Source organism: Meleagris gallopavo, chromosome 1 (genome assembly GCF_905368555.1).
Source record: "Meleagris gallopavo chromosome 1, MGAL_WU_HG_1.1, whole genome shotgun sequence".
Classification (NCBI taxonomy): Eukaryota; Metazoa; Chordata; class Aves; order Galliformes; family Phasianidae; genus Meleagris; species Meleagris gallopavo.
In genome coordinates this window covers 184,432,054-184,457,041 of record NC_139404.1, presented here as the reverse complement: position 1 = coordinate 184,457,041, position 24,988 = coordinate 184,432,054, and the positions used below count along the sequence as shown (strand labels likewise).

Sequence of the window (24,988 nt, the reverse complement as noted above, 5' to 3'; positions counted from 1 at the left end):
GGAGTTACTGTAGCTCAAAAATCACTGACTTAGTGTGCATAAGCAATTTACTGGTGCTCTTTTGGGTCTTCTCCTTGCCTGGTGGGATTGTAAAATCACAGAATATTCTGAGTTGGAAGAGACTGACAAGAATCATCAAGTCCAACTCCTGGCTCCACACAGTACCACCCAAAAATCAAACCCCATGTCTGAGAGCTGTGTCACCCTGAGCTCTGGCAGCTCGGGGCCATGCCCACTGCCCTCTGGTGCAACCCTTTCCCTCACCCCCAACTGCCCCTCCCCTGATACAGCTCCATGTTTTTCACTTGGGCTCTGTCGCTGTCACACAGAGAGCTGCCCTCTGCTCCCTGTGAGGAACATCTTAATAAGAATCATAAAGAATTTGTGACAAACAGTGTGGCACATGTTGTGGCTACCTAACTATCAGGATTTTGTCCTGCTCTTGTTTTTTGTTTTTCTTTTTTTATCCCTGAGCTAGAAGCAATAACCTTAACATTATTTAATTGGAAGCTTTGTGAGTTAATTAATTTAACTCTTCACTGCCTTTAGTAGCATGGTTTTATGAGTATTTTTAATTGATGTTACTCACATGGAAATGCAATCTCGCTTTAATTTAAGAAGATGGATACAAGTCACTGGTCAACCCAGCTGCTCACTCAAGGGTGTTGCTCAGTGCTATTTATTAGGTTTGGTTTGAGGATTATGGCCACCCTAGAAACAAAAAAAAATGCAAAAGCAACTGCTGGTAGAGAAATGCTATATTTGTAAGCAGGTTCACTGCTGGGTGTTGTTAGGTTGAATTTGTCCTGGCCCCAGCACACACACAAAAAAAAAAAGCTTTTCCTTTCCTCTCACAAACAAATAGAAATCTGTAAAGGGACATTTTGACCTGAGAATTTTAGACAGGTTGGATTTAAGCAAACAAGCCATTCATTCTTAGATTAATGGCTTGCAGGCAGACTCTATCAGTTGTGGACTGTATTGTATTAATTTGCAGTGGCAAGAGTTAATGCTAGTAATTGCGTTTCCTCTATACAGAGTGCCTGTAGTAGATTGTTTTTACGTGGCAGTCTGTGATTGATAGATCAGGGAAAACATGACCAAAGAAGGTTACTGCCTCCCAACCACTTTCCCCTTCAGATTAAAATAATTTGCAATTTGTAGGGTGCCTGCAGCACGTGTTGTGGGAATGAAGCAGTAAACATACTAGGCTGCATTCCCTTCCAGCAGCAAACCTCTTACTGCATTTCTTTGACCAAACCAAACCAGTTGTGTTGTTGGGAGCCCATTTAAAACAAGTGTGCTGGCAAAACAGCCCCCAGACCCCTTCAGCAAACTTCCTGTAGGGCCAGGCGGCCGGCCTGATGAAAGAGCGTGTTTGTGAACCTTTGGATTCCTTCCATTGATTTGTAAATCCACTTTAATAAAGTACTGGCAAAGCTAGTGAAATGAGCAACTGATGTTCTGTTTCTATCAAGTTTCTAACAAATATCTGATGCAGCTTGTGGCACTGGCGCTGGCACGTACTTGTTTTATTTCCCCCCTCCCTACCTTGGATCGTTTTGAGAGCTGGGGAGTAGGGAAGTAGGAAAAAAACCACCCAAATCCCACTGCCTCCATCAGCCACCAATTACACGGCAGCTTTCTTTCTCAGTGCTGCTAAAACTCAGCTTATTTAATATCGATCATACCGAGGAGCCTGCGAAGTATGGTGTTAATTGGGTCCACTGGAATCCTTGCCCATGGGACCAAGAGCTTCCTAGGCAGGAGGCGGAGGGAGGCGTGGGGAGGAGGGGACCCGCTGCGCGCCGCATGAGATGTAAGTGCACAGACACAGGGCTTCTGCTGCCTGCGCTGCAAAGCAGTCGCGGCATTTCCCACCCGCCCCCCTTTCAGAAATTAGGCAACTCGTTTCATTTCTGTTCTTTTTTTCCCCTGTCGGGTAGTTCATCTGGAATTAACAGCTCTTTCCCGTTATTTTTCTTCCTTTTTCTTTCCTTTTTTTTTCCCCCTTTGCAGAGCTTTTTTAAAAATTTTATTTTATTGTTTTTCTTCTCCTTTCTGCAAAGCTGCAAAAGCTCTGCTTTGAAAACTGCTGCCCCAGAGTGCAGTTGCTTAGCTGTCCTGTCAGCATTGTTCTAATGCTCATTCCATATGTATGTCACATAGGAGCAGTACCCTCCTCCTCCTCCTCCTCTCTCCCTTCCCCCAATCCATGCATTTGAATTTTTTTTTCCTCCTAAAGACTGATTTTTTTTTTTTTTTTCCCAAGGAGCTTGCAAACAGGGAAATTCAAACTGCACGATCCTGTGCCGTGGTTAGTTCTGTAGCCAGGACCAGATTTTTCTTACTAAAAGTGTTTGCTCTGTTCCTTCTTTCCCTTGCTCCCTCTTCTTCCCTGTAAGCACAAAGGCTTTTAAACCCTAAGATCTGTAGTTCTTTTTGCTTTTTCTTGTTACCGTGACAGCATGTATCTCTGTTGCTGAAGAATGAAGCAGGCAGGCTGGAGTTTTTTTATGTTCAGTGCTTTTGGGACCACTAAGGAGCAGTCCGCAGAGAAATATGTACAGCAACTGTGCCAACTGAGTTTCTCGTGCCTGTTATCTGTCACTTATTCTGACTAAAAGGTAAGGGATTCTTTAATATTTTGGTTTTTCTTGCTAAGTCTTTGTGCATTGTTTGTGCAGTGTCATTTGACATGTGCAACTAATTGGCTGGTGAGGGAGGCGGGCTAGGAGGATTTCTGCGTTAAGGTATTACATACAGTTTATCCAAAGAGCTGTAGAGCTCCTGTCATCCAAGGAAAAAAAAAAATCTTTTTTGGGGGAGATTTTTTTTTTTCCTTTTTCACCTGAAATGCTTCTTTCCGCCTGACTGTCCCTAATAAAGCTATAAGGCTGGGACATTATCACTGCTGCTCATCTTCACTGCTCCTTTCCCCACCTAGAAGCACACAAGGCGCTGGTGTGCGCGCGCATGTGTGGGGCAAGGCATGTCCCCTCATACATGGGAATGCCTGGCAGCGTGCACATTCTTCTCCTTTACTGTAACTAAACGTCTTCAAGCACTCTTTGCAAGGTAAGAATGCCTTAGTTCAGCACGCTGCAGCTTATGCCTGTTTAAAATTATTACTTGGATTACAGTGCACACTGTGGAAACTAATAACTTTCCACAGAGACCAGTTTAATTGGGGGTATGTGTGCTGTGGTTCTGTTCTGTGCTTTACACACAGCCTGAAATAGTATTTTTTTCCTTACTTCTTGCAAGGAGTGAAGTTTACACTTTCTGCTCAGCGTAACAAATGAAGTTAGAGCAGAAATAGAGTAAAGCTGCAGAGGAGCATAGCCTTACAAGGCTCTTCAACTCAGCCCTAGGAGTCAGGAGAGAGTTGACTGAAATTTTTTTTTTTTTGCACTGCACTGTAATATGCAGAAATGTTGGTGGGAGGGCATCTTCACCCAGCAGAAGTAGCAGCAAATGGTGCCTAGACTGCATCTTTATATCTTCTATGTGTTAGAAACCTTCATCCCTAACGTTGGTGTGCACTGCTTTTCTGCATGTGTGTACGCTGCAGCCTCTTGGTTCAAGAGGGCTTTGTTTTATGAAATGTGTTTTAGGCTGGCAGGCAGGGGAAGTGCACTCTGTAACTGTCCCCTCAGCTGTGACACAGTGCATTACTGGCCATTTTGGGAGAGGCTCATTTGGAAGACTTTGGTTTCTTTCTTAGGTGTTTGCCTTCTGTCTGACTTGTTGGCTGCTGGTTCTCTGCCGAGGAAATGCATTTTAAGGGTGTTTTTTGTTTCTTGTACTTTAAAATGAACAGCGATGGAGATGGCTGAGCAGCCTCCTTTGCTAACACTGCCTTACCTTGAGTGCTATATTGCTTATCAACTCACCAGGAATGCCACCAGACATGTAACTAGTTTGGCTTAAGAAGTCTAAAAATCTGAAGTATGAAGGAGGAGAGAGAAGTCCTGTCTGAAGGCATTAATTTCTGTCTTTACTGTAGCTGTTTATAATTTCATTTCTAAGTCAGTTATTTCCTAACACATACTCTGGGACTGTATTTTCCCATGATTGTTGCTTTATATCAGCACTGAGAAAACACTCATTTAGATAACAGGTTTTCATTGACATCCTTTTTATAATATGGAAAGGAAGAAGCAGTAATAAGTTAAATTGGCATCTGCTAATTATGCTGAATACAGATTGCGAGCTCTGCAAGTCGTCCCTTTGCCTTAATGCTGTTCGCATATTTTAGCACTGGCAACCAAAGGAAGGAAACTTGAGTGCTTGTGAAGAAACGTGTAGTTTTTTAGGTTTTTTATCTTTGTGTGCTGTTGTCGGAATGGGAGAGAGCATCACATGCAGTGCAGCGCGTGGTGAAATTGATTACAGATCATTGAGACGTTGGCTTGCCTGATGATCACTAGATTGATTTTGACCCTCTACCAGAGCTACCAGATACGTAACTTTGCCTTTGGTCAGGAAAAGTTGGAGCGTATCTTTGCTACAAAATACCTGAATCTTTCAGGTCTCTGAGAAGTCAGTAATTTCGTTCCGAACTCAGCCGCGGTTCCCTGCGCTGACTGCAGGTTCTGCCCACCTCTCGGCCCGGCTGGGAGCTCCCGAGGCGGCAGGAGGGCCGCGCTGCTGCCGGCTGATCTCAGCGTGCCGTGGGGCCGGGATTTGGCTGCGTGTGCCCGGGGACGGCTCCGACAGCAGCGCGCAGCGGATGGCTCCGCCGCTAGAGGGGAGGCGAGAGCTGTGTTGTGGTAATGCGGAGCGGGTCAGCGTCGGGAGGGTGATGCCTACAGAGCTTTGCGGCGCCGAACAGCCGAGCTAACTAGGATGCTCCAGATGCTGGGAGCAGCCAGCGATGGCAGTGAGTGGCGTATGGGCTGATGCAGCCCTTCTTCGAGGATCTCTGTGCTTCTGGGGTAAATTACATCTGTTACAAAGTTAGATATTGCAGAAATACGTCTGCTCTTTGTGCTGAAAGTCCCTTAGTTTTCTATGTTGGGAACTGCCTGGGTGCTGCTGCATGCAACCTCCTCCTGCCTGGGCTGGGTGGGAGTGCAGATTCACCTTCCTGTTTGGTGGTGGAACTTCTTGCTATGAATGCGGCAAAAAGCAGAGGCTGGGAGTTGTTTCTTTGCTTCTTGCATCTCTAGATGGCTATGGTACGTTCCTCGTTGCTCTAATTGGGGTTGACTGTTAGTGAGTGGTCCATAGGCATTGGCTTGAAATCTCAGAAATGTCTCTCTTTCTCTTCTTATCTGTTTGAACTTTCTGTATGCTCATACTTCAGAACTTCTACCAGGTCATGATTTGCTGTAAGTTTCATCCTTTTCAGTCTTGAAGTTAAAGCATTGCCATTGGATTGTATATCAGAGAAGATATTTCAGGGAAAAAGTAGTTTTTTATTTATTACAGTTGTACAGTGGAATGAGCAACAGTACAAGAAAGACATTGAGGCCCTGGAGCATGTCCAGAGAAGGGCGACAAAGAAGTGAAGGGTCTGGAGCACAAATCTTATGGAGAGTGGCTGAGGGAGCTGGGATTATTCAGTTTGGAGAAGAGGAGGCTCAGAGGAGACCTTATTGCTCTCTACAGCCGCTTGACAGGAGGTTGTGGTGAGGGGGAAGATAGGCATCTTCTCCCATGTAACAGTGATAAGTCAAGAGGGACTGGCTTCAAGTTATGCTAGGGGAGGTTCGAGTTGGATATTAGGAAAATTTCTTCTCAGAAAGAGTGGTGAGGCATTGGCACAGGCTGCCCAGGGAGGTGGAGGAGACACTATCATAGGATCATTAAGGTTGGAAGATCATCTAGTTCAACTGTCCCTGGAGGTGTTCAGAAACTGTGGAGATGTGGCACTGAGGGCCATGGTGAGTAGGCATGGTGGGAGTGGGCTGACAGTTGGACTTGGTGATCTCAGTGGTCTTTTCCAACACTTAATGATTCTATGATTCTATGACTTTATGGTGGGCACAGCAGGATGTATCCTGCACTCAGAACTGCAGGGCTGAGTAGGGTGGGCGAACTCTGCATCAGTGGGTCTTTCAGGTCAAGGTGAGTTTTCCTGGGGTTGGGAAGCACATGCCTTGAATATCACTATGTTGTGCTACAGCAGAGCTCTCACTGCGATTTTCTTGTAAGCCTAATTTTGCTAAAAGTGATATCAAGAGTCTTTTTAAGAAAGATGTTATAATTTTGGCTTCAGTTTTGGGTTTCTTTACTCTCTTCTGTGTATGTGTGAAATGCAAAGCATATTTAATGAACAAATACCTCAGATGTTTCCAAATTAATTAAAAACAGCTCCACATCTGGAAAAAATCCAGTACCTTTCATGGATGGCTTCAACTTCATCTTCCTCTTGTGAGAAGCCCTGAGAATATCCCCGTGTGGATGCTTGTGAGAGCTGGAGTGGTAGAATCCAAGGTTATTTACAAAGGAGAGAGATCTGAGGCCCACTGAGACCAATGGGATCTCAGCCTGTATTCCAGCAGTCTCTGGGTAAGACCTAATAACATGTGAAGTTATATAACATGATATACCTATGCCTGGACAGATATTTTCAGGGTATCCTGACTTGAGGGCAGCTATGCAAATCTTAATTAGAATGTGTCATTTCTCGTGGGTTCAACCGCTGTTAATTTGTGCAGATTTCAGTGGGACTTGAAGGCACCACAAACAGAAACAGCATTTTTGTAATGAACTTTTTTTTTCCTTCTCCTTTCTCTTTCTCCAGAAATAAATAAAATGATCAGATTTTTCTCTATGGGAATGTTGTGATTTAAACTGACACAACTAAGTGACCTAAAGATAGGCTTATTGCATGCATAAAAAATGCAAGGCTGGATTGTTTGAACTGCATTAGCATCAGAATGAGAAACGGCGGGGTGAGCTGGCCGAGGTGGCCATGCAGAACTGGGGAGGGTTGTTCTTTGGAAAGCCTCTGAGCTGGGAATTCTTTTCTGAGCCATAGATAAATAAATCTGTGTCCTGAGCAATTAATGAATACTGAAGCCTGGGCAAGTTGAAGCTGTTTGGGATATTTTAAAAAACCTATACGGTGCTTTCATTAGTGTTGTAGATTTCTATTTGATTCCAGGTGTGCATGTTGTTGTTTTTTTTTAATCTTCTTTATTTTTGCTTAAAGATGCTGATGAGAATGGCTTTTTTTTTTTCTGCCAGTGCTGTACTGTAAAACCTTTGTTAACTCCCAGATCAGTTTCAGCACGTGTTGAGGAAAAATGCTGCCCCTGAAACTTTTGATCTTCCAAATACAGATGGGGATTGCAGATAGCTTTATGCTTACAGTGCTTTGTCTTTGGAGTTGTGCTCTAGCTGCTCCTGCTCATTACTCTAGGGGTAGCAAGAAAATGGTTTTGCAGACATTGTACTGTGAGTGTATAGAGAGCTTTTCTGGGGGATCTTGGTGTGTTTTACAGACCAAAACTAATTAAACCTTACAGCATTCACTGCAGGCAGATAAGCGTGAACGACAAGTAAACAAGCTAAGATGCAGTGTGGTGAAGAGCTCAACTTTCTCATGATAGAGATCAGTGATATTCCCGTTGAATGAAGAGGAGCTATAGGTGCCTTGTACTGCTGGAAGTGAGGTTGCTTTGGAGACAAGCTTAATGGAATCAGTTAAATTTGCAGTTCTGCATCTAGCACCTGCCTTTCAGAGATGCAAAAGAGTTAAAATCTTCTCACTTTAACACTTCTTGCTGGTGAGTTCTTGGTGAATCAGCACAAATAGTTTCATTTTGGAAGGGCACCATCCAGTTTGGCCTTGAACACCTCCAGGGATAGGACACCTACAACCTCTCTGGGCAGACTGTTCCAGCACCTCACCACTCTCATAGTAAAGAACTTCCCCCTGTTATCCAGCCAAAATCTTCCCTCCCTGAACTTAAAACCATTTCTCCTTGTCCTGCTATTATCTACCCTTTCAAAGAGTTGTCTCCCCTCCTGTTTTTAGGCTCCCTTGAGGTACAGGAAGGCTGCAGTGAGGTCATCCCACAGCCTTCTCTTTTCCAGGCTGAACAAGCCCAACTTTCTGAGCCTGTCCTTGAAGGAGAGCTGTTCCATCCCTTGTGTCAAAAATGAGTAGCAAGAGAAGGCTACAGCCCTAATTTATATGGCCATTTAAGAAGTTGTCTTAGGCAATAGAACCAGCTATAAGGGTTAATTGGGTAAGATAATTTGGTATTTGTAAATGAGCTTCAGAGCTTGAGAGGATGAAGAAGCATCAGACTGCCACAAGGCAGCTCAGGAGATGGGGCTGTTTGTGGAGGTGAGAAATGAGGTTCAGCCCCACCAAGGTCTACGAGAGTGGAGGTGTGAGAAAGGCAGCAGAACTTATTGGGGTTATAAACATCTGTAGAATGATATGAGACCATCCCCAAAGCAGCGTGGGTAGAAAAGAGAGAGGTAAACATGTTGTCTTCAGTTTTGAGTACAGAGGCAGTGGGGATTGCGACAGGGAAGGAGAACAGCTTCTGAAAACCAAAGAGACAAGGCTCTAAAGAAGCAGCAGCACAAGGATGAAGGAATCTTTTTTTTTTTTTTTTTTCTCATACAGCTTAATACTTGACAGCATCAAATAGAGCATAGAGTTGTGTGACTGTGTGCGTGCCTTGGAGTAGCAGCTGGAAGTTGGGTCACTTAGCACTTGGCTTCTATTCCCGAGGGTACGTTGGAAATACTGTAGATAGGTTAGGTTATGTACTTTGTTCTCATAAAGGGTGTTACAGTTGTGGAAAAGTGTGAACCGAAGGGAATTCAGTTCTGCCAGGGTGAAAAGGTCAGAGGGAAAGCTTGCAGGGGCATGTTGAAGTGTGTGCTTCTATAAAGCCCTGACATGCACTGAAATGGAAGAATATCCGAGTTCAGCCACATAGTGACGGAGTGGTTGAACCTGACCAGAACTGCTTTATATTCAGTTGTTTGTTGGGTAAAATAAGCTGCCACAGAAATCAGGAGAATAACTGAATGCTTGTTGGAGTGGGTTTCAGGCCACTGGGCTTCTGAGTAGTGCGGAAGGTTGCGGTATTTCTCTTGTTGCACATTTCAGTTCTTTGAGAAGTGGGAAGGAATGACAACATCTCTGCTCTGTTTGTTGCTGGTTATGCCGTTTAATTAATGCCCATCATTACAGATTTTTGAATAAGTCTCGTGAAGATGAAAACCTCCACGCATCAACTCCATATGCAGATGCTAAGAAGGGTCTGTCTGTGCACTACGGACAAAAGGGCTCTTTATGCCAAAGTAGCTTATTAGCTTTTTGTTTTGAAACTGCAGCATGTCAAAGCTATCAGGGTGTCACACTAATAAACTGACCAGTCCCTGAGCAGTCTACATTCTTGGGGGTGATTTAGAAGGTGCATTTATACAGTAGTCTCCAGCTTCATTACGACGCCGTTTCCCTGGATACTGAGCGTTGTGCATGTCATTACAACAGGGACATTAACAATGCTTGGTGGCAGTCATGCTTTTAATAAAGTTTTTTCTATTTCTTGATTAATGTCCTCTTTTTCCTTTAAGTTTTTACCTAAGGAGAGAAAACAAAAGAGAATGATTTTGTCAGCTTATTTGCACAACTTCCCTTGAGCCAAAAACATTTTTTTTTCTTTTTTTTTTTTTCATAAAATGTGGAAATCCTACGTGTTATTTGTGGAGTTGTGTTGCTGAATGGGCTTCAAATAGGAGTCAACGTGCTACTATTCACTACAGCATCAAATTCAAACTGTTTGGGAATAATCTTACAATAGCAAAAGAAAAAGCTGTTCAAATACTGGGTAGTAAGCATAATTTGAGTGTGAAAACATTTAAATACTTCATGTGTCTTTTTCAGACTCTGATATTTTGGTAGTGTTCAGTATGTTTCCTGAAGGTACTTTCTTCTTTGTACACACCACCTTGGTTGCCTTAATTCAGGTTGTTATTGACAAACAGTTTGGGCTGCCAAGGACATGAGGAGGATGCTTCCCACCTGCCCGAGGACCTGCTCTGTCTCCATTTATGGCTGCGTTTGTGATAGGGAAGCTCAGGGAAGACAAAATCCATAAAACAAAAGCAAAGCAAACCCAACAGCAGGAAAAAAAAAATGGAAAAAGGGAAGAAAGAGGTGAATCTGGAAGCTGCTTTGGTGGTGATGGTGGCTTATCCTGCTGTGGTTTCCAAGCTGTAGCATGAAGCAATGGATGTGGATGCCTAAGTATAACAAGTCTCAAGTTCAGCTGTGCCTGCAGTTCTCGTGAAGGAGTTGGCAGGCATCAGGCTGTGGTAGCTGGCATTAGAACATCTCCTGGGCACAACTGCAACAGTAACAGCAAATTAGTTTAGATGTCTCAGGATGGGTAGTTAATGGAAAACTAGGGCAGCTGGGCATGATGAGATGGGCTGAATGTGTGTGTGTAACAACGACTGTATGTGTGCATAGCCCTGCTTATATTACAAGTGTGCTCACTTTCGTAAAGCACTTTGAAAGTTTCAGCCAGTTATTTTTAGTGTTAAAAAAGCTACTTTGTTTATACTTTTTCTCAGAGAAACAATATATATGATAGTTCATTTTATAAAATAAAATCATGTTTTCCCAAAGCCAAAGATTACAGAATTTAATACACTAGCACTGGAACATAAATTCTAGGGATGTATGTGAGATGGCTCTTTTACAGTATTCTCAGTTTTATTGTAGTCCTCATAGTGACTTTCATATGCCAAGAGCTATTGAGAGTTTTCTTTTATTATATTTAAACACATTTTCTCTTTATTTGTAATAGTTAGTTTCACAAGTGTGACATGCATCCTATTTTTTTCCTTTCTGTATGGATTTGTGATATTGCTAGATTTGTTTTAGCAAGCAGCTACATTGCTGTTTTATAACTCTTACTTTTTTGTTCTTTACTTTCATCTTAAACATACAGAGGAAACAGTGCAGCTTCAACTCATTCTAAGTCATTTCTGATGACTTTGATTTGTGACCTGAAGCTGTGTGACAAAGATTTTTTTTTTTTACTTTCTGGAGATTTTCAGGCATCAGATTGAAATGGCAGCTGACTTCCAATCAGTGCACAGAGGAGAATGAGGATGAGCTATATGCAAGAAGTACCTTGATAAGCAAAACTTCATTTTCAGTTGAGGTTCTAAATTCAGTAGCAAAGAGTCTCACTGGACGTGAACTAACAGCTGTAATTTAGGCTGGAATCCTTTCATTTTGGGGACTTTGAGGTGAGTGATGTGCTCCAGCAAACTGACAGCATGCTGAGATTAAAGGGGGAGGCACGAGGAAGGCGAGGGCAGAGGAACCAAGCCTGACCCTGCTGCATGTGTTTAGGTGATGTGCCCTAACCAATGCTCAGTGTACATGTGGCGTGTGTGGACTTTCAGAATTTGAGTAGAGGCACTGCAGCTTGACTTCAGGTTCCAGATGATTCTGGCTCTGGGAGAACAAATGAAGTAGGGTAAGGCATTAGGAGATGACCCTCTTCTTCGTGACCCTCTTCTGTGAGATATAATAACCTCAAATTGCGCTAGGGGAGGTTCAGGTTGGATGTCAGGCAGAACATCTTCTCAGAAAGAGTGATGAGGCACTGGCACAAGCTGCCCAGGGAGGTGGTCCAGTCACTGTTCCTGGAGGTGTTCAGGAACCATGGACATGTGGCACTGAGGGACGTGGTGTGTTGGCATGGGGAGGCTGATGACTGAACCAAATGGTCTTAGTGGTCTTTTTCAACCTAAGTGATTCTGTAATTGTATGATTCCTGGTGGTTATCAATTTCAGCAGCATTATGGAGTAATGGACTCACAGTCATGATGGAGTCATGATATTGTTGTTCTTCTTGTTATTTATTTTTAGTATTACTTGTTTCCATTTCATGATCAGTGTCTCTAGTTAACTTTTGAAGATTTAGATATGATTTGTCAAACTGAAGCCAAACTGCTCAGCTGTGAATAAATCACGAATTTTCAGAGCTATGCCACAGCAATAGTATGAGAAGAATAATTATTTGACCTCTGGTTTTGAAAATGTAACCATGCAATGCTGGTGAGTGCTGCTTTGTAAGGAAACCTTCCTTCCCAGACTCATGCAGGTACAATGGGCAGCGCAGGCATGCAGTGAGGGCTGGCAGCAGGAGCATGTTTGGGATTATCCTATGTGGGTTGGAGCAGGAGGCTTGCAACATCAGTGCCTGTTTCCTGATCTGGAAATGGGATGAGTGTATGCACTGATCTGTCTGTCAGATGTACATGAAAATCATGGAGTTCAATGGTAGCATTTTTGAAATAGATACAGACACTTGGGAAGCGAAGCTTTGCTGACAGTCACTGAATGTGAATGCTTTAGGAAAATCCTGCGTCTGTCATGATGTCAGGAGGGGGATAGCATTCAGCTTAGGAGCAGTTACTGCTTCCCCATGTGCCTACGTGTAGGGTTTCCCATGCACCCCATAGTGTCCCACTTGTTTTAAACACCTTTCTTGGAGAAGGGATGGACCCTAGCTCTGTAAGGCTGCTCTCACTCACTTCACATGCAGGAATCCTATTCCTTCTAGAGAGAACTTCACCCTTCTCCCAAGGTGAAGAGGACTAAAAATTTAAATTACATTTTTTCCTTTCTTTCTGGTATGATTTCGATATATGATTTGGGCTCATAAATACAGTGATACTCTTTATTAGAGTCTGTCTGTAATGCCATATATTTTAAAGGCACTTTTCCATGATGATTATCAAAACTCTGAGTTAAGAGATACCTCATTTAACCGGGCACATGCTGATTGCCATGAAGATATTTTCAAATACTGTACAGAGGTGTCTGTCACTCTCCAGGACATAAATAACTTCTGAATTGTAGATAACAATGCAGCTTGCTGGAAGCTTCTGGGTAACCTCTTTTCTGTCTCAGAAATAACAGATTGTTTGTTCCTCATGTGTTTTGATGTTTCAGATTTACATTCTTAGCACTGTGCCTGATATCATTCACTGTTCTGGGAATGGTCTTTCAACTCATGTTTATTTTGGAGTGTTAGTTTTCCAGCAAACAAATAAATGATTGGTAGTTAATGGTTTTGCTATAAATAAACAAAAGCTAACAGTTTGACTTTAAATAGGGATCTCTGCTCTTTGGAGCTTGGAATTGGGACATTCCCAAACATGTAGCAGGCACTGAATCCCTGCTGTGGTGATTGGACTCAGACAAGTTGGGAAGCTGAAGTGGTTTGAGTTAATGTTTTGTTAGGTAAAATATTGTTATTATCTCAAATATCTGTGCATGAAATAGCCATTGGAGGACTAGAGTGGGGTAGAAGCATGCGTGGTTTCAGTATAGGGAACTTGCTTGGATTTCAACATGCAGAATACTTTCAGTGCTTTGCCTGTTGTTTGATGGCTGATGGTACTGTATAAGTTCTTTACAGGGCGTGTGGTGAGGTGCTGGCTGCCCAGAGAGGTTGTGGATGCCCCGTCCCTAGAGGTGTTCAAGGCCAGATTGGATGGTGCCCTGGGCAGTCTGGTCTATATGAAATGTGGAGGTTGGAGGCCCTGCATATGGCAGGGGGATTGGAGATACGTGATGCTTGAGGTCCCTTCCATCCTGGGCCATTCTGTGATTCTCCTGTGCTGCAAATGCAGGTCTGTTTCCTGGCACCATCACCACTTCCTTGTGTCAGAAACAGCATGTTACAGTATCCCATTGAAAATAATTGGAGTCCACACCTTCCATGGATTCAGATGTTTTTCATGCAGATAACATTCCAAGATGGGCTTTGAAGGAAAGTTGTGTTCCTTGTTGTGCTTTGGCCTTAATACATAGCCTGGAAAGGGAATCAGTGGGTTTTTGTGCTAGCTTTGTTCGGTTTAAGGTGTATCCATCAACTTTTCTATTTCAGTTTGCAGTGTGGATTCCAAGTATCTGAGACAAACTGTGTTGTCTTTGACCCAGTGTATCCATGCTTTGCTTCTTATTTTGGCAGGTTAATCAATTTGCATGACCTAAACTGTGTGTAATTTTAAAAAGCGATGGCTGCAGCCTTTTCTCTAAATGCTGCCTGTTTGACAAAAAAATTTTTTTTTGCTCAGGAAGATGCAGAAATTAGTGATTGTATTCATCACTGGTTGTTTGTTTTATGTGAACATCTGATGATGAAGACTGGCTCCAAATTGTCAGAGGCTGATTTATGGGAGGCAGTTCTGGGAGGTTGTGTTTCAGAATGGTTGCTCAGCACTGCCTAGAAGTCAGCTCTGTATAAGCATCTTGAGTTGGCTGTAGACACCTCCGTTGGATTGCTCCAGAAATGGAGGTAGATCTGAGTCATGTCTGCACTTCTGTGACATGAGCCAGTACCCTGCAGAAACTTGCTCTATCGAAAGGAAAAAGAAAACTGCTAATCTAGGTTTCGTTCTCAAATCCCAAACCTGCTGAGAATCCCAATCAAAATATCTGATTCCTGTGTTTGGAGCATGAATTCTTTTTGCTACATGATGCAGCTATCCTAGAAATCAAGAATCACATAATTGTAGGACATGGAAGGAATCTCTAGAGATCATTGAACCCAATTCCCCTGCAAAGCAGGCCCGAAACAGCAGGCTGCACAAGTAAGTATCCAGATGGGTCTTGAATATCTCCAGACAAGGAGAATCCACAACCTTCCTGGGCAGCTTGTGCCAGTGCTCCATCACCTTCACTGTGAAGAAATTCCTTTGGATATTGGTGCAGGACGTACTATGGTTTATTTAATGTCTATATGCAAGATGCAAGACTTCGACACTTGCTTTTGGAAAACCTCATCTGTTTTCTGAATCTTGCATTCCGCTGTCATACTTAGAAAAGTAGTATTTTCTCCCTGAGCTCGTTGCCGCTGTTTTGTTGTTAGGCCCATCTCCCTACCTTTTCACTACCTCTCTTCCCCCTTTCCTGGTTCGTTTGTCCCTCCACCCCCTTAGTCACAGCACCGGGCTGGAGCCGTGACACCACGCCAGTGCCTCAAAGTCCCGTTTGACAGCCCACAGGCTTCTCTCGGCGACTTCATGGCTGCCAGCCTGACCTACCAGTCAGCGGTAATAATCAGAGGGACGAAACAGACCAGGGAGTGTGAGCCGCCGTGCCTCAGGGCCTCCCTCCCTTCCCCAGCAGATCTTGCTGTGGTGTTTTGCCGCCCTTTTCCCTTTCTGGGAAGGCTCCCTTGGTGCGAGCCTCCTCTATGAAGGTGATGTGCACGGGATCTTAGCAGAACTGGCCCAGCTGAGGATTCCCAGTGTGCTCTGGATGTTTCCCAGCGTGCTGCAGCACTCACAGGACCTCGCTGTTTACTCTGGGGGACGCTGCGTTACCTCGCAGGGACGTAGGTTCCCGCTCAAAATGTGTTCTCTCCCCTGGGGCATGGCTGCCTCTGGACACTTCACAGCCACGGATGCCTCTTTTATCCCCGACCCAGCACCCTTCCTCCTCCCTGGGAATATGCCCCCAGTCCCCGTACAGCAACACTCTCCTGCACCAATGCCTTTAGTGCTGCTACTGTCCCAAACCACTGCCACCATACTGACACAGGCTGTAGGAATGATGATTTTATTAATTTCCTGACTGCTAGGAAATGGAGGTGATGATCTGGGGGAGGTTGGTGTCCACCCAGTAGAAGACGTTGTTGTCATCGCAGGTGCCTTCTGCGCCACCTTTGGTCCCCATATGACACAACGGCTGCCAGATGGACAGGAGTGCTTTGTGGAAATCACTCTGTTCCCGTGGAAGCTGAGGCCGTTTGTCCCGTTCCCTGGAAATGACACGGCATGAGCACAGAGAAAGGAGATGCAGGCTCGTTTTGCAGAGCATCACCCTGCAGGGCTGAGATTTTTGCACCGCTTTTCCAGCCTCACAGGACAGCTCGGGGCAGCCCGTGGGGCTCACCGCCCCTCTGGCAGGCCCCGTTTTGCATGGGGGTCTCCGGCTGGGTGTCAGCCCTGCGGCCGGGCAAGTCTCAGGGGAGAGCTGATGGACCTCTGGAGGTCTGCTTTTCTTGGAAGCCCTCACAGACCAGACCTTTGCGGTTCTCTGCTCCCCACCCACAGTCCCTTCTGTGCAGTATGAATGCCGATTGCTAACCTGTGCCTGATGTCTTCACAATGCTCTCAGGAGCCGGTGGACAACCCTGATCAGCCGAAAGAGACACCAGTCTCCCAAAAAATCGATAAAGATCATAGTTTTCGGGTGTTGCATAAGGACGCCCCAGAGGTGGTGCTGGGTGTCAGGCACGCTGGAGGCCTTTTGCTCGGTGTGTGGGGACTGCTGCTTTGGGTCCTCTGGAACAACAGGCTCGCTGACCCTGGACGGGACCCATTTGGGGTGTGGAGAAAGGCCAATCCAGAAGGTCCAGTTGGAGGCACGGCGCTCAGCATTGATGGGCAGCCTCTCCTCAGGGCGCACAAGTTTTTGATTTCCATTTCCAGGACAGGTGTTTAGTCCAATCCAGCAGAGCCAGTTGGAGGTCTGTCTGTTGGTGTGAACCGGGCTCTGCTCCTCGTGAAAGACCTTGGTTTTATTCCCGTTGTGGATCTTGGCGGAGCTGGTGGTTTGTTCAAACCAGAAGAGCCATTTGGAGGGCTGGCTCTTGGACTTAACCAGACGCTGCTCTTTGGGAAGGACCTGGTTGTGGTCCCTGTCCTTGACTTTGGTTGGGCAGGCGGTTACTCCAAACCAGCAGAGCCAGGTGGTGGTCTGGCTCTTGTTTACAACCGGGCGCTGCTCCTTGTGAAGGACATGGTTTTCTCTCCCATCATCCATGTTGGTGGAGCAGGTGGTTAGTCCAGACCAGCAGAGCCAGGTGGAGGGCTGGCTCTTGGACTCACTGGGACGCTGGTCCTTGGGAAGGACCTGGTCTTTCTTCGCGTCCTCCATCTTGGTGGAGCAGGATGTTAGTCCAAACCAGCAGAGCCAGGTGGTGGTCTGGCTCTTCGTCTGAAGCGGGCGCTGCTCCTCGTGAAGGACATGGCTTTTGTTCTCGTCCTCCATGTTGGTGGAGCAGGTGGTTAGGCCGAACCAGCAGAGCCAGTTGGTGGTCTGTCTCTTGGTTTCACCTGGGCCATCCTCCTCGTGAAGGACTTGGTTTTTGTTGCCATCCTTGATCTTGATGGGGCAGGTGGTTAGACCAAGCCAGGAGAGCCAGCTGGAGGCCTGGCACTCGGTCTCTAAGGGATGCTGCTCCTCGGGAAGGAGCAGCTTTTTGTCCCAATTCCGGGCCCAGCTGAGACAGCTGGCAAAGTCAGGAATTGGAGACATGAAAGCAAGTAAGATCAGGAAGAGATTCAGGCTGACCTTCATCCTGTTCTCTCCCACGGATCACTCTCAACACACAAGTCGACCACTCTCAACACACAAGTGGCTGTCACCCAGAGCGGAGCTCCAGCAGTGACCACCAGGACGGAGTGACCGCCCCACGTGTCTGAGCTGGGGGAGGGTGCCAGCGTGACTTCATAAAGACTGAAGTCCTGCCCCGCCCTGTGATGTCACAATGCCTTTCCCGGTGCGGGTGCAGCTGTGCACCCAGCCTGGGGCTGGAGACCCTACCCCCAAATCCCACCTCCCTGTGCCGTCTCCCCTTTTTCCAACCCGTCTGCACTCTGTAATTTTCATGATCGCACAAGGTCATAGAATCATAGAATCACAGAATCGTGGAGCGTCCTGGGTTGAGAAGGCCCACAGTGTTCACCTAGTTTCAACCTCCCTGCTATGTTCATGGTCGCCAGCCACCAGAGCAGGCTGCCCAGAGCCACATCCAGCCTGACCTTGAATGCCTTCATGGATGGGACATCCACTGCCTCCTTGGGCAACCTGTTCCAGTGTGTCAGCACCCTCTGTGTGCAAGACTTTCTCCTACTTCTAACCTAAACCTCTCCTGTCTTAGTTTAAAGCCATTCCCCCTTGTGCTATCACTATCCACCCTCGTAAACAGACGTAAACGGAGGTCAGGTGCTCCTCTCCCATCCTTTTGACCCCTTCAGTCCAACAGCAATGAATATGGGATTAATTTTCTTTATTCCTATGTAGGCAAGAAAATAAAAGAATATCTGATAGTACAGAGCAAGAGATTTGAACCTTTGCTTTTACAGCTCCCGTAGCAGTGTCTCTGTTTGTCCTCTCCTCCTCAGCAACGCAGTGTTCTCCCTGACGCAGAATCACAGAATTGTAGGGGCTGGAAGGGACCTCTTGAGACGATCGAGTCCAAGCCCTGTGCCAAAGCAGGCTCCGTAGACCAGGTTGCACAGGTTGGCGTCCAGGCAGGTCTTGAACATCTCCAGACAAGGAGACTCTCCACAGCCTACCTTGGCAGAAGTTCCAGTGCCCTGCCACCCTCACCGTGAAGACGTTCTTCTGCACGTTTGTGCAGAACTTCCTATTTTGGCCGTTTCCCGTTGTCCTATCACCACGCACGGCTGGAAAGAGCTAGGCCTTGTTCCTTTGCCTCCGTCACCTTAGATAGAGACATTGATCAGATCCCCTCTGCGTCTTCTTTTCTCAAGACTGAACAGAGCCAGGTCGCTCAGCCTTTCCTCATAAGAGAGGTGCTCCAGGCCCTTGATCATCTTCGTGGCCCTCGGCTGGACTCTTTCCAGGAGATCCCGACATTTTGATGCACCGGGGAGCCCCGAACCGGGCGCAGTACTCCAGGTGAGGCCTGACCAGGGCAGAGAGGAGGGAGAGGATCACCTGCCTTGACCTGCTGGCCACGCTCCTTTGAATGCCCTGTAGGATCCCATTGGCCTTCTTGGCCACCAGGGCACCCTGCTGGCCCATGGCCAACCTGTTGTCCACCTGGACCTCCAGGTTGCGCACCGCAGAGCTCCTGTCCAGCAGGTCGTGTCCCAACCTGTACTGATAGTTGCGGCTATTCCTTCCAAGGTGCAAGACTCGACACTTGCTTTTGGAAAACCTCATCTGTTTTCTGAATCTTGCATTCCTCTGTCCTCCTTAGAAAAGTGGTATTTTCTCCCTGAGCTCGTTGCCGCTGTTTTGTTGTTAGGCCCATCTCCCTACCTTTTCACTACCTCTCTTCCCCCTTTCCTGGTTCACGGGTTCGTTTGTCCCTCCACCCCCTTAGTCACAGCACCGGGCTGCACCGGGCTGGAGCCGTGACACCACGCCAGTGCCTCAAAGTCCCGTTTGACAGCCCACAGGCTTCTCTCGGCGACTTCATGGCTGCCAGCCTGAACTACCAGTCAGCAGTCATAATCAGAGGGACGAAACAGACCAGGGAGTGTGAGCCGCCGTGCCTCAGGGCCTCCCTCCCTTCCCCAGCAGATCTTGCTGTGGTGTTTTGCTGCCCTTTTCCCTTTCTGGGAAGGCTCCCTTGGTGCGAGCCTCCTCTATGAAGGTGATGCGCACGGGATCTTTGCAGAACTGGCCCAGCTGAGGATTCCCAGTGTGCTCTGGATGCTTCCCAGCGTGCTGCAGCACTCACAGGACCTCGCTGTTTACTCTGGGGGACGCTGCGTTACCTCGCAGGGACGTAGGTTCCCGCTCAAAATGTGTTCTCTCCCCTGGGGCATGGCTGCCTCTGGACACTTCACAGCCACGGATGCCTCTTTTATCCCCGACCCAGCACCCTTCCTCCTCCCTGGGAATATGCCCCCAGTCCCCGTACAGCAACACTCTCCTGCACCAATGCCTTTAGTGCTGCTACTGTCCCAAACCACTGCCACCATACTGACACAGGCTGTAGGAATGATGATTTTATTAATTTCCTGACTGCTAGGAAATGGAGGTGATGATCTGGGGGAGGTTGGTGTCCACCCAGTAGAAGACGTTGTTGTCATCGCAGGTGCCTTCAGCGCCACCTTTGGTCACCATTTGACACACAGGCTGCCAGATGGACAGAAGCGCTTTGTGGAAATCACTCTGTTCCCGTGGAAGCTGAGGCCGTTTGTCCCGTTCCCTGGAAATGACACGGCATGAGCACAGAGAAAGGAGATGCAGGCTCGTTTTGCAGAGCATCACCCTGCAGGGCTCTGATTCTTGCACCGCTTTTCCAGCCTCACAGGACAGCTCGGGGCAGCCCGTGGGGCTCACCGCCCCTCTGGCAGGCCCCGTTTTGCATGGGGGTCTCCGGCTGGGTGTCAGCCCTGCGGCCGGGCAAGTCTCAGGGGAGAGCTGATGGACCTCTGGAGGTCTGCTTTTCTTGGAAGCCCTCACAGACCAGACCTTTGCGGTTCCCTGCTCCCCACCCACAGTCCCTTCTGTGCAGTATGAATGCTGATTGCTAACCTGTGCCTGATGTCTTCACAATGCTCTCAGGAGCCGGTGGACAACCCTGATCAGCCGAAAGAGACACCAGTCTCCCAAAAAATCGATAAAGATCATAGTTTTCGGGTGTTGCATAAGGACGCCCCAGAGGTGGTGCTGGGTGTCAGGCACGCTGGAGGCCTTTTGCTCGGTGTGTGGGGACTGCTGCTTTGGGTCCTCTGGAACAACAGGCTCGCTGACCCTGGACGGGACCCATTTGGGGTGTGGAGAAAGGCCAATCCAGAAGGTCCAGTTGGAGGCACGGCGCTCAGCATTGATGGGCAGCCTCTCCTCAGGGCGCACAAGTTTTTGATTTCCATTTCCAGGACAGGTGTTTAGTCCAATCCAGCAGAGCCAGTTGGAGGTCTGTCTGTTGGTGTGAACCGGGCTCTGCTCCTCGTGAAAGACCTTGGTTTTATTCCCGTTGTGGATCTTGGCGGAGCTGGTGGTTTGTTCAAACCAGAAGAGCCATTTGGAGGGCTGGCTCTTGGACTTAACCAGACGCTGCTCTTTGGGAAGGACCTGGTTGTGGTCCCTGTCCTTGACTTTGGTTGGGCAGGCGGTTACTCCAAACCAGCAGAGCCAGGTGGTGGTCTGGCTCTTGTTTACAACCGGGCGCTGCTCCTTGTGAAGGACATGGTTTTCTCTCCCATCATCCATGTTGGTGGAGCAGGTGGTTAGTCCAGACCAGCAGAGCCAGGTGGAGGGCTGGCTCTTGGACTCACTGGGACGCTGGTCCTTGGGAAGGACCTGGTCTTTCTTCGCGTCCTCCATCTTGGTGGAGCAGGATGTTAGTCCAAACCAGCAGAGCCAGGTGGTGGTCTGGCTCTTCGTCTGAAGCGGGCGCTGCTCCTCGTGAAGGACATGGCTTTTGTTCCCGTCCTCCATGTTGGTGGAGCAGGTGGTTAGGCCGAACCAGCAGAGCCAGTTGGTGGTCTGTCTCTTGGTTTCACCTGGGCCGTCCTCCTCGTGAAGGACTTGGTTTTTGTTGCCATCCTTGATCTTGATGGGGCAGGTGGTTAGACCAAGCCAGGAGAGCCAGCTGGAGGCCTGGCACTCGGTCTCTAAGGGATGCTGCTCCTCGGGAAGGAGCAGCTTTTTGTCCCAATTCCGGGCCCAGCTGAGACAGCTGGCAAAGTCAGGAATTGGAGACATGAAAGCAAGTAAGATCAGGAAGAGAGTCAGGCTGACCTTCATCCTGTTCTCTCCCACGGATCACTCTCAACACACAAGTCGACCACTCTCAACACACAAGTGGCTGTCACCCAGAGCAGAGCTCCAGCAGTGACCACCAGGACGGAGTGACCGCCCCACGTGTCTGAGCTGGGGGAGGGTGCCAGCGTGACTTCATAAAGACTGAAGTCCTCCCCCGCCCTGTGATGTCACAATGCCTTTCCCGGTGCGGGTGCAGCTGTGCACCCAGCCTGGGGCTAGGGACCCTACCCCCAAATCCCACCTCCCTGTGCCGTCTCCCCTTTTTCCAACCCGTCTGCACTCTGTAATTTTCATGATCGCATGAGGTCATAGAATCATAGAATCACAGAATCGTGGAGCGTCCTGGGTTGAGAAGGCCCACAGTATTCACCTAGTTTCAACCTCCCTGCTATGTGCATGGTCGCCAGCCACCAGAGCAGGCTGCCCAGAGCCACATCCAGCCTGACCTTGAATGCCTTCATGGATGGGACATCCACTGCCTCCTTGGGCAACCTGTTCCAGTGTGTCAGCACCCTCTGAGTGAAAGACTTTCTCGTACTATCTAACCTAAACCTCTCCTGTCTTAGTTTAAAGCCATTCCCCCTTGTGCTATCACTATCCACCCTCGTAAACAGATGTGAACGGAGGTCAGGTGCTCCTCTCCCATCCTTTTGACCCCTTCAGTCCAACAGCCATGAATATGGGATTAATTTCCTTTATTTATACGTAGGCGAGAAAATAAAAGAATATCTGATAGTACAGAGCAAGAGATTTGAACCTTTGCTTTTACAGCTCCCGTAGCAGTGTCTCTGTTTGTCCTCTCCTCCTCAGCAACGCAGTGTTCTCCCTGACGCAGAATCACAGAATTGTAGGGGCTGGAAGGGACCTCTTGAGACGATCGAGTCCAAGCCCTGTGCCAAAGCAGGCTTCGTAGACTAGGTTGCGCAATGTCATTGTCTTATGTTTTTGTTTTTGGTTCTCAGTATTCCACATCAAAGCATCATGTAATGTACTTGTAGTTCAAGTGTTAATGCTCCAGTTCCAGACACCTATCCCTATACATTACAGAAGTCATGGGATCTGGCCCTTCTGGGTGGGGCGTTGTCTTATTGCCTGGCAGTGGGTGCTGGAGGGTGCTTTCCTGGCCGTTCCAAGCTTTTCCGGTTTGAATCGGTCTCGGGAACTCTCTCTCTCCTATTTTATTTGATTTATTAGTCTCAATTTCAATCAGATTGTAGTATATTGTGTTATCTTGCATTACAATATCAGAGTTAGTAAAATAAGTTTTCCTCCATAGATAGTTGCCGCTGTTTTTTTTTTTCCTCTCTTCCTTCCCATTTTGTGGGCTGGGGAGTGGAGGGCACGGGCCTACCGCTCCTTGTCATGGGTGTAAATTGATCTCGTTAACTCTGTGACAGATTTTTGGTGGAGAATGCGGGCATTTCTGTTTTTTTGCTTTTTGAACGAATCTCTCTGTCTGCTCTTAGAGAGCTTTGTTAGGTAGCATTATCAGTAGTTTAGGTTTCTGTGCTGGAAAAGTGTACCTTGAAAGACTAGGCGTTCTGCCAGTGTTCTGGGATATTTGTGAACTTTGAGCACTGCTCAGTTTGAGTAGTGCCTTTTCCTTTTTTTTTTTTTTTCTCCTTCCTCTTGTCATTTTCAATTCATTAACCCCTTTTTAATAGACACCAGCAATGAACCCACTTTTCATTTTGGGGGTGTTGAGTAAAGGCTTACAAGCTGTCATGTTATTCTCAACCTATTGGCAAATTATCAGGGCCATAATTATTTGTTGTGGAATTATGTTCATATATAACTACCTAAGGGCATTGACCGTGACACCTGCATGGTACCTGTATGCAATGTGGTATGGTCTGAATTTTGACATTCACATCCCAGATGCAATGGCTAATTTTACGAACAGCACAATGTTCAGATCAGTCACCAGGCTTCCTTATTGGTTTGTCAGACGGTTTTCGAATCTCGAATTAATACTCATGTTGGTGTGCGTGCTATTGCTTTCCTGGATTATATTCCTTTACAAAGTGAGGGAGTCTCCTCCAGAACCAGAGAATGATGACTGGCAGGGAATATGGAGAGGTTTAGGAAAGATCTTAAAAGCATGGGGACCCGCAATTCATGGGATTTTACGCTTGAACATCTGTGGGATCCTGAGAAACTAAGTCAGTATTTGAGTCAGGGACAGCACGGCTTACATAACTCGAAGGAGGTACAACTTATTTGGGGTTTGGCTTGTGCTTACCGCGCCCTATATAATACTATTCTGGAGAGAGAGAGTTTCCGAGCTGAGGTTCAAGCCAAAGTGGAGAATCTCCAAGTCAAATCTGATCAGTTACAAGTGACACCAGTAACAATATCAGTTGATCCTGTGGAAGGCAAGAAATGGAAACGTGTGTCCACGCGTCTGGAACGGAAAAGAGAGGAAGCGGAGGAGGAGGAGGAGGAAGATCCAGGCGAGGGGCCCTCCTCAGAACCACCACCATCGCGAAAAGCAAAAGGAAAAACTAAGAGACATGCAGAAGAGACTGATGATGAGGACATCCTTATTACTACTCGTCGGCCTCTGAAGATGACTGAAATCCAAGGCTCGAGAAAGGAGTTCACACGGGGCCTGAATGAAACTACTGTTTCCTGGTTGGTTCGTTGTTGGGACCGTGGGGCCAATAGTTTGTTTCTAGATGGTAATGAAGCTCGCCAACTAGAAGCCATTGCCAGAGACCCAGCTATTGACCGAGGAATTGGTCAATGTTTGGATGAGTCTGCCACCCTTTGGGAACGAGTGTTAATAGCCTTGAAAGAAAGGTATCACTTCAAAGACGGCTTGAAGCCTGTGATGAAAAGATGGGATATAGTTGAAAAGGGTATCCAGTATTTGAGGGAAATGGCTGTGGTGGAAATGCTGTTTGACCCTAACTTTGTTCCTAACCACCCACGACAAGACCGCGATCCTGAAAGAGTGAGGATGATGCCTGAGATATAGCAGAGACTCATAACAACAGCACCAGACAGATATGCCGGCACACTACTGTCAGCTAATGACAGATACCGGGAACAAGAAAGAATACCTTTAGTTTTGGAATTGATTCTTACGCTCCAAAACTAGGAACAACAGCTACCCCCAACTCATGTTTCCATTGCCGCCATCTCACAAATAACGGACCAACTGAATGAAATGCAGGAGCAAATGTCACTACTGATTAATTGTGACAAACCTGTGCCGGTATCAGAAATGCCGGTGAAGATCAGGATAATCAAAAGAGTCTAATGAAGGAGCTGATCAAACTAATGCAAATCCAACTAATTAACGATAATGAACCTCCCTGCTCATGGGCACCATCAAAAATCTCAGCTATTAAAGGCAAACGCTTTCCAGCTCCAGTGAGGAACAATACATCACGAATTGCCTTGTGGCATTACCTATGTGACCACGGAGAAGACATGAGAAAATGGCACGACCAAGCTACTCCTGTACTACGAGCACGGGTGAAAGAA

The 24,988-nt window shown here is 46.9% G+C and overlaps 1 protein-coding gene across 9 annotated transcripts in view; it reads left to right on the top strand.

The window, feature by feature from the left end:
• The window catches only part of FAT3 (FAT atypical cadherin 3), a 451,950-nt gene that overhangs the window by 63,190 nt on the left and 363,772 nt on the right, over window positions 1-24,988 (top strand). Inside the window, exon 1 of one of the 9 annotated variants that reach the window (XM_085216388.1) lies at window positions 1,912-2,627. The exons of the other annotated variants lie outside the window; for them this stretch is intronic. The gene's annotated coding sequence lies outside the window, so the exon portion shown is untranslated. Of the gene's footprint in view, window positions 1-1,911; window positions 2,628-24,988 lie in introns of those variants that run through there. 9 annotated transcript variants of the gene reach the window in all.